This window comes from Urocitellus parryii, chromosome 2 (genome assembly GCF_045843805.1).
Source record: "Urocitellus parryii isolate mUroPar1 chromosome 2, mUroPar1.hap1, whole genome shotgun sequence".
NCBI classification, from domain to species: domain Eukaryota; kingdom Metazoa; phylum Chordata; class Mammalia; order Rodentia; family Sciuridae; genus Urocitellus; species Urocitellus parryii.
The window spans coordinates 87,626,620-87,635,530 of NC_135532.1; the positions used below are offsets into that span (position 1 = coordinate 87,626,620).

At 41.1% G+C, this 8,911-nt stretch overlaps 1 pseudogene; it reads right to left on the reverse strand.

Annotated features, from left to right (window-relative positions):
• Positions 1-1,081: 1,081 nt before the first annotated feature.
• Positions 1,082-4,439, reverse strand: LOC144253380 (protein lin-54 homolog pseudogene; annotated as a pseudogene).
• Between the last annotated feature and the right edge of the window lie 4,472 nt (positions 4,440-8,911).

Genomic DNA, 8,911 nt, shown 5'->3' on the forward strand with positions numbered 1-8,911 from the left:
TTTGTGTTTTTTGAAAATATAACTTCTTAATTTTAAAAATGTGCCTGGGGATTTCTTCCCCTTCTGATTTTCCAAAGTAAAAATAGCATATTCCAGAATTCACCCTAAAAAAGCTAATTTTTCTTAAAAAAGATATTGCTTTTCTAAACACAAGATGTCATTCAAATAAGTTCCATAATTTGTTTATGTAGACATTCTATCTGTGTTTATTCGAAATCTAGAACCAAAGAATGACTAGGCAATACCAATGCTGCTTTGGCTGTTTCTACTGAACAAAGTCATAAAACCCATCACTTTATAAATTATATTATAGTGATTTATAAATTTTCTTTACCAATAGAATCAGAAGAATAGGACAACTAATTCTTAAGACACTTAAGGAAATTAAGAATCTATATTATACTGGAAAGAAAATTTTTTAAAAAGAAAAATCTAATTTAGAATGGGCATAGAATCAACCAAGATTTAAAATGTTCTCATTTCTTCTCTTTCAATATTATAAGTTCATATTTCTTTTTTTTTCTTTAAATAGCTTTAATGCATTTTAAATTGTCTTTAATTTTCTTTTTTTTTTATTTTTTTATTGGTCGTTCATAACATTACATAGTTCTTAATACATCATATTACATGGTTGATTCACATGGATTATGAACTCCCGCTTTTACCCCGTATACAAATTGCTGTATCACATCAGTTTCCCTTCCATTGATTGACATATTGCCTTTCTAGTGTCTGATGTATTCTGCTGATTGTCCTATTCTCTACTATCCCCCCTCCCCTCCCCTCCCCTCCCCTCCCCTCCCCTTTTCTCTCTCTACCCCTTCTACTGTAAATCATTTCTTCCATTTGTATTATCTTGTCTTACCCCTCCTTTCCTCTTATATGACATTTTTTATAACCCTGAGGATCGCCTTCCATTTCCATGCACTTTCCCTCTCATTTCTTCTCTTTCAATATTATAATTTCATATTTCTTTTTAAAAAGAACTGAATTAAAATACAGTAATTGTTAAACTATCTTCCAGAAAGTCAAGCATCCTTAACATTTCTGTACAGGTCCATTTATCAGTTTTGTGCAAGAGTTAGCAATTCATGGCATGGAGGTCTCATTTTGCTTTTCCTGCAGAGTTGATGATGCACATCAAACATCATCCCAGTTCCTCAAGAATCATCCATTCTGCTGCTGCCTTTGATTCTCTCTTCTTGTCTCTCTGCGCTGCCTGTGTGTGAAGCCAATTACTACTTCCTTAGTTATAAATGTAAATGGTAAGTTTCCTCCTCCACTATTCAAAGCCAGTGTTGGCCTAGTAAGCAAGTCTGAAATAATCTGAGAAGATAAATTAGTCTTCCTGCTGTTTGTTGCTGCACTCTTACTTCAGCTTTATCTGCCAAATGCATCCATGTCTATCTTTCTGGGCTTTCTTCAAAATTCTTATAACTAACACATTTACATGTTGAGGAACACATTATTTCTTCCTCATAACACTCAGTAGTTTTTAAGACATCCTGATATTGGCAATTACATCCCTTGCTATGCCATTGATATGCTTCTCCCCCTTTCCTTTCTCTAATTTAGACATAAAATCTTCTGTATTTCTGTCAGTGCATGCCTTGATTGCTTTTTCCCTTTCATTTTCATGTTCCAGTTGTTATAACAATTAGTATAACTGCAATTGATATAAAATTTGCCATTTACAAAGCAATCACAGTATAATTTCAAACAGTGATTTTGTACAATTACAGGGCTGTCTGTGCTGACTGTCAGATACTGATGGGATTATGCCATTGAATGGAAGACTTGCCTGGGTCTGAATACTAAATGTTTCAGTAAAATTAGAGCTGACTGCTATACACACATATGAAGACTGCTATAGCTGAGTAATGTACTGATCTGGAAGCACTGTAGCCCACAATGCCAGGACAGTACATGGTGGGAGGTTAGTGAGGTTGGGCTGGATCTGTGACAGTGGGGTGGAAGTCATAATAAGCCATTGCTGTGGTTGGCTGTTAGTTACTATTTATGAAGCTGGATTGATGGATTTTGGGACAATTTGTTGGATAGCCTGAGCTTGAACAAATGAAGCTGACATCTGCACAGGGGTTGTATTAACAACCACTGGCTTGGCTTCCTATAAAGGCTTAATGCTAAAGAGGATCCTTGGGCTGCTGGTCAAGGAGCAGAATGAGGAGGCCTAGGGAGGCCTGGGGAGTGCCAGGAGGAGGTTCATACACCATTCTAGAGACCAGAGCTCAGGCTCTGCCTGATCAGCCAAGTGCAGCTGTGCAGGAGCCTGGGCAAGGGTATGCACAATTCCATCCCACCACCTGCGGACCCCTGAGGAGGTCAGGCACAGGCCTGATCCACCACAGCTTTACTGCACATGAGACAGGCCATAGGGTAGTAACATGTCCATCTAGCCTTGGGCTGACCCTTCCTGGAGCTCAGACTCAGCCCAGGAATGACTCCGCCCACCTTTAGATGTCCTGTAGAGCTCAGGCTCCACCCAGCACTGACTCCACCTACTGGAAGACACCTGCCTGAGTTTGGCCCCAGCCCACTTCAGCCTGGCTGACAGGACTGGGAGCCTGGCCCAAGGTAGGCCTGGCTCCTTCCTGCCACCAGCCCACCCCTACCAGAGCTCAGGCCAGATCCTGGACCACATCTGCCCATAGGTGAACACCTTGCAGAGCTCAGGCTCCTGCATGATCAGTTGAGGCCAGCTGCACAGGAGCCTGGGCAAGGGTCAGCACAGTTCCATCCAGCCACCAGCAGACCCTTGTGGAGGTCAGGCCCATGGTGATCTGCCCTGCTGAACTGCATGCAAGCCCGTTCTCAGGGTAAGCTCAGGTCCATCCCACCACTGGTTGACATCCACTGGAGCTCGGCCTCTGCCCTGATCAGCCTCTTACCCCTGCACGGGAGTCTTTACCTGGGGTAGGCCTTGGTCAATCCTGTCACAGGCTGACCCCCGCCTGAGCTGAGACTCTGACCAGATTCACTTTGCCTGAGGCTCCAGGAGCCCAGCCCAGTCACAGGGTAGGTCAGAGTTCGTCCTGACCCCACCAGATTGCTGCTGTAGCTTAGGCTCGGCTCAGGACCACCTTGCCCACCTGCCTGGCTACTGTGGCCAGGGTACACCTGGTTCTATCCAACCACTGGCAGACCCCTGCTGCCACTGAAGCTCTGCCCAGGAGCCAGGCCCCAAGGAAGGCCCAGGTTCTACCCTCCACCTGCTCAAGTTTGTAAGTCCTCAGGCTCCTCCCAGGACTACCACCACACACCAACAGACAAGCTTGAGAGCTTAGGATCCATCCAGATGTTCCACGACCACCTGTGGCAGAAACCCAGGCACAGGATGGCCACAGGTCTGACCCGACACCAGCCCACCGTTGCCGGAGTTCAGGCTTGGCCCAGATCCACCTTGCCAACCTGCAATGGAGCCGGGGCCCAATAGAGGCCTGGGTTCCTCCAGCCACTGCAAAAACCCAGCCTGAGTCCAGGCTCCACCCATGAACCCTTCCCTCCAAGGGCAGACACCTGCTGGAGCCATGGAAAAAAGTTTGACTTCCATTGCAAATTGAGAAGATCAACCAGAATTCTCCAGCTGGCAAAGGGCTCTCTGCAAGAGGGAAAACTGTTGCCACTTGCTACAAAATAGAATTTGGTGATGCTCCTGGGGGTGTCACCAGAGCTTAATCACATACAGAGCTCCTACAACTTAACAGGCAGAAACAAACAGCCAATAAGAATGGCAAAACCCAATAGCAGCTCTTTATAAAAGATGGCATACCAAAAATTGAGATGACTTTCCAGCTCACAATATGGTAATACAAAGGAAACCTAAAGTACATGTGTGTTTTTGCCTATCAAATACAAAGAATAAAAAGAGTGAGAAAATCTAATGTCAACAGTGTTGGAAAATGCAATTATCATGCTCTGATCACTGCAATACAAAATTGTCATAACTCTCCTGCAGAGAATTTTCAAGAAATATGCCCAAATTTAAATTGCATGACTACCTTTAGCCCAAGAATTTCAATTTAAATAAGATATTCATTGTTACTGTGGCAAATTTTTTAATTTTAACCTGAAGTTGTCCATTGTAATTATTTTACACGCATATATAAAATATATTTTTACTAGGGTTTTTTTGGGGGGAAGGGTGTAGTTGAACACAATGCCTTTTTTTATTTATTTATTTTTATGTGGTGCTGAGGATCAAACCCAGGGCCTCTCCCATGCTAGCTGAGCAATCTACTGCTGAGCTACATCCCCAGCCCCCTGGTGTTTTATTTTTTAAAAAAATATTTTGGCATATCTGTATAAATATTCCTATATAATTGTATCTCAGAAACATTTTTTTTAAGTTACCATATGGGCTGGGACTGTTGCTCAGTCAAAGCACACTTGCCTGGTATGTCCGAGGCATTGTGTTTCATTCTCAACACCATTTATAAATAAATAAAATAAAGATCATTCAACAAATAAGAAAAAGAAACATTAAAAAAAGAATATAGATGGTGCTTAAAAAAATAGTTAACCCAGGTACAGTTGTCCATGTTCATGATATGAGACAATTAACATGTTAACTTTTAAAAAAGGAGTATGGTTCTATGGCACCAAAGAGGATCACATTATTATACAGCCATCACCATTGTTTGTCCATCCACAGGATTTTCTACTCATGAATTCAACCTGTCCTCATTCAATACTGCTTGCCACTTTTCCGTCTTCCTCATCCCAGTACCCACCATTATACTTCCTGTCTGTATGAATTTGATTATTTCAAAGATTTACTTGAACACCACAAATGTCCAAGAGCAATATGTGCTGGTGTATGCGTGTACATGTACACACACACACACACACACACACACATACACACACACACACACACACATACACACACACACACACACCTCCATATACATACAAAACGTGCATGAGTAACCAACTTTGCCTTCTTTCTTTTCCACATTGATGTTTAGAAATCCTCCTATACTGTGTAAACATTCATTTGTTTTGCTCCTGGACTTTGATGACTGATACATTTGATCTATCAGAGCATCATGAGTTTATTTTGATGTACATAGTGAGACAGGGATTGGATTTCATGTTTTTACTTACACCATTAGGCATCTTCAAAATTGTCCCAATACCTTTTGCAGAATAATTTGTCTTTCTCCCAATAATGGAAATGTGTCCTTTGTGACATTATAAAGTGCTTTATCTATGCAAGTCTTTCCTGATCTCTCTTTTAAGTTCTGTCACTCTGTTACCAGTTCCCACACTTCAGTTATTATAATTCTCTAGGTGAAGATACCTCTGGGTGCTAAATCCATGACTTATTTTATTTTTCCAAAATGATCCTTTTGTGTTGGGCATGACGGCCTATATCTGTCATCCCAGTGGCTTGGGGTACTGAGGCAGGAAGATTGCAACTTCAAAGCTAGCCTCAGGAACTGGGAGGCACTAAGCTATTCAGTGAGACCCTGTCTCCCAGTAAAATACAAAATAGGGCTGGGGATATGGATCAGTGGTTGAGTGCTTCTGAGTTTCAATCCCCGGTACCAAATAAAAAATTTAAACACACACACACACACACACACACACACACACACATCTCACACATGTATACTTTTGTGACTTAATTTTTCAAAATGACTTTAGACCTTCTTTCTCTCATGATACCTTCCGGAAGTAAGATTTTGTACAGACTGAAATGAGGAAAATAGATAGCTGGTCAACAGTGGACTCTCTCTGAAGGAATAGACTTTACCTATTATGACATGGTTCTCTGTTTTCATAGTTTTATTTATGTGGACCCTAAAGACTTAGGAGAACAATATCTGAGTGCTACATATAGCTACTTCAATGGATTTCAGTGGTATCTTCCTCTCTGGTTTCAACCCCAGTATTTATTTTTATTTTACTGGGGATTGAATGGGGGGGGAGCTTAACCACTGAGCCCCATCCCTGGCTATTTTTTTTCTATTTCATTTACAGTCAGGGCCTCACTGAAATGCTTATGGTCCGGCTAAGTTGCAGATGGCAGCTTTGAACTTGGAATACTTTTGCCTCAGCCTCCACGTGACAGGATACCAGGCTCAGGCACTTTCTTCTGAACACACAAGACACATTAATTTGTGCATGCATGTGCTTCTGTCATCTTGGTCTTCTTTCCAGAATCAACACCAATCCGGTGGAGCGAGTTTTCCTAAATGTCCTGCCTTTCCTTAACCTCCTAGGGTTTCTTTACTGTCCTCCAGTTCATAAGGCTGTTTCCCTGGTGGACTGAGCCCGAGCATACCTGTGGGCTTCTTCATGCCATGACAAGATCCCAGCACATTAATTATCTGGTTTTCTGAGTGTGGTCATGATCTGCTGATTCTCTGTCATGACCCCTAGCTGCAATCTTGAGTTGGGTCATGCTGTTCCTCCACTCTTGTCATTCTTCCTGTGCTAAGGAGTACTCAGGGATATCCAGTAGAGGAAAACAGATGAGTGGCCAAGCAATTTAGTAATTCCACCACAGTGCACAGAAGAGAACTGTGTGAATGCCACAATCCTGGGCTCTGGGGACACTGAGCATTCTCCCTACCCACCATAAATGGTCAGGGTTAAGAGGCCTTTAAAACTTTGGGGATAAAATATATGGTTGATAACAAAGTAAGCAATAAAAATAGTATTTCTTGTATTATTGGAGCTTAAAAATTAACCACTCCATTCACAATATCCTCAAAGAACATAAGATACTTGGGAATCAACCTAACAAAAGAGGTGAAAGATTTATACAATGAAAACTACAGAACCCTAAAGAGAGAGATAGAAGAAGATCTCAGAAGATGGAAAAATGTACCCTGTTCATGGATAGGCAGAACTAACATCATCAAAATGGCGATATTACCAAAAGTCCTCTATAGGTTTAATGCAATGCCAATCAAAATTCCAATGGCATTGCTTGTAGAAATAGATAAAGCAATCATGAAATTCATATGGAAAAATAAAAGACCCAGAATAGCAAAAGCAATTCTAAGCAGGAAGTGTGAATCAGGTGGTATAGCAATACCAGATTTCAAACTATACTGCAGAGCAATAGTAACAAAAACAGCATGGTACTGGTACCAAAACAGGCGGGTGGACCAATGGTTCAGAATAGAGGATACAGAGACTAATCCACAAAGTTACAACTATCTGATATTCGATAAAGGGGCTAAAAGCATGCAATGGAGGAAGGATAGCATCTTCAACAAATGGTGTTGGGAAAACTGGAAATCCATATGCAACAAAATGAAACTGAATCCCCTCCTCTCTCCATGCACAAAAATTAGCTCAAAATGGATCAAGGACCTTGATATCAAATCAGAGACTCTGCGTATGATAGAAGAAAAAGATGGCTCCGATCTACATATCGTGGGATCAGGCTCCAAATTCCTTAACAGGACACCCATAGCACAAGAGTTAATAGCAAGAATCAACAAATGGGACTTACTTAAACTAAAAAGTTTTTTCACAGCAAGAGAAACAATAAGAGAAGTAAATCGGGAGCCTACATCTTGGGAACAAATTTTTACCCCTCACACTTCAGATAGAGCCTTAATATCCAGAGTTTACAAAGAACTCAAAAAATTAGACAATAAGACAACAAATAACCCAATCAACAAATGGGCCAAGGACCTGAACAGACACATCTCAGAGGAGGACATACAATCAATCAACAAATACATGAAAAAATGCTCACCATCTCTAGCAGTCAGAGAAATGCAAATCAAAACTACCCTAAGATACCATCTCACTCCAGTAAGATTGGCAGCCATTATGAAGTCAAACAACAAGTGCTGGTGAGGATGTGGGGAAAAGGGTACTCTTGTACATTGCTGGTGGGACTGCAAACTGGTGCAGCCAATTTGGAAAGCAGTAGGGAGATTCCTGGGAAAGCTAGGAATGGAACCACCATTTGACCCAGTTATTGCCCTTCTTGGTCTATTTCCTGAAGACCTTAAAAGAGCGTACTACAGGGATACTGCCACATCGATGTTCATAGCAGCACAATTCACAATAGCTAGACTGTGGAACCAACCCAGATGCCCTTCAATGGATGAATGGATTAAAAAAATGTGGCATTTATACACTTGGAGTATTACGCAGCACTAAAAAATGACAAAATCATGGAATTTGCAGGGAAATGGATGGCACTAGAGCAGATTTTGCTTAGTGAAGCTAGCCAATCCCTAAAAAACAAATACCAAATATCTTCTTTGATATAATGAGAGCAACTAAGAATAGAGCAGGGAGGAAGAGCAGGAAGAAAAGATTGACATTAAACAGAGGCACGAGATGGGAAGGAAAGAGAGAGAAAAGGGGAATTATATGGAAATGGAAAGAGACCCTCATTGTGATAAAAAACTACATAAAAGAGGTTGTCAGGGGAATTGGAAGAAAAAATAAGGAGAGAAATGAATTACAGTAGATGGGATAGAAAGAGAAGATGGGGGGAGGGGGCTAGTAGAGGATAGGAAAGGTAGCAGAATACAACAGTCACTAGCATGGCATTATGTAAAAATGTGAATGTGTAACAGATGTGATTCTGCAATCTGTATTTGGGGTAAAAATGGGAGTTCATAACTCACTTGAAACTAATGTTTGAAATATGATCTGTCAAGAGCTTTGTAAGGTTTTGAACAACCAATAAAAAATTTTAAAAAAAGGTTAATAAATAAATAAATAAAAATTTAAAAAGCAAGTTTAAGATAACTCTATTTTAGGAGTGGGCAGAGTGGTAGCCTCACTCAAGTTCTCAGTACTTCATAGAAGTGTGCCATAGCAGGCCTGAAGTGCACACTGTTGTACCCAGGCAGCACTGGGAAGATACACAAGCAACTGCTCCAGAAATTCAAATTAGATTTGCAAG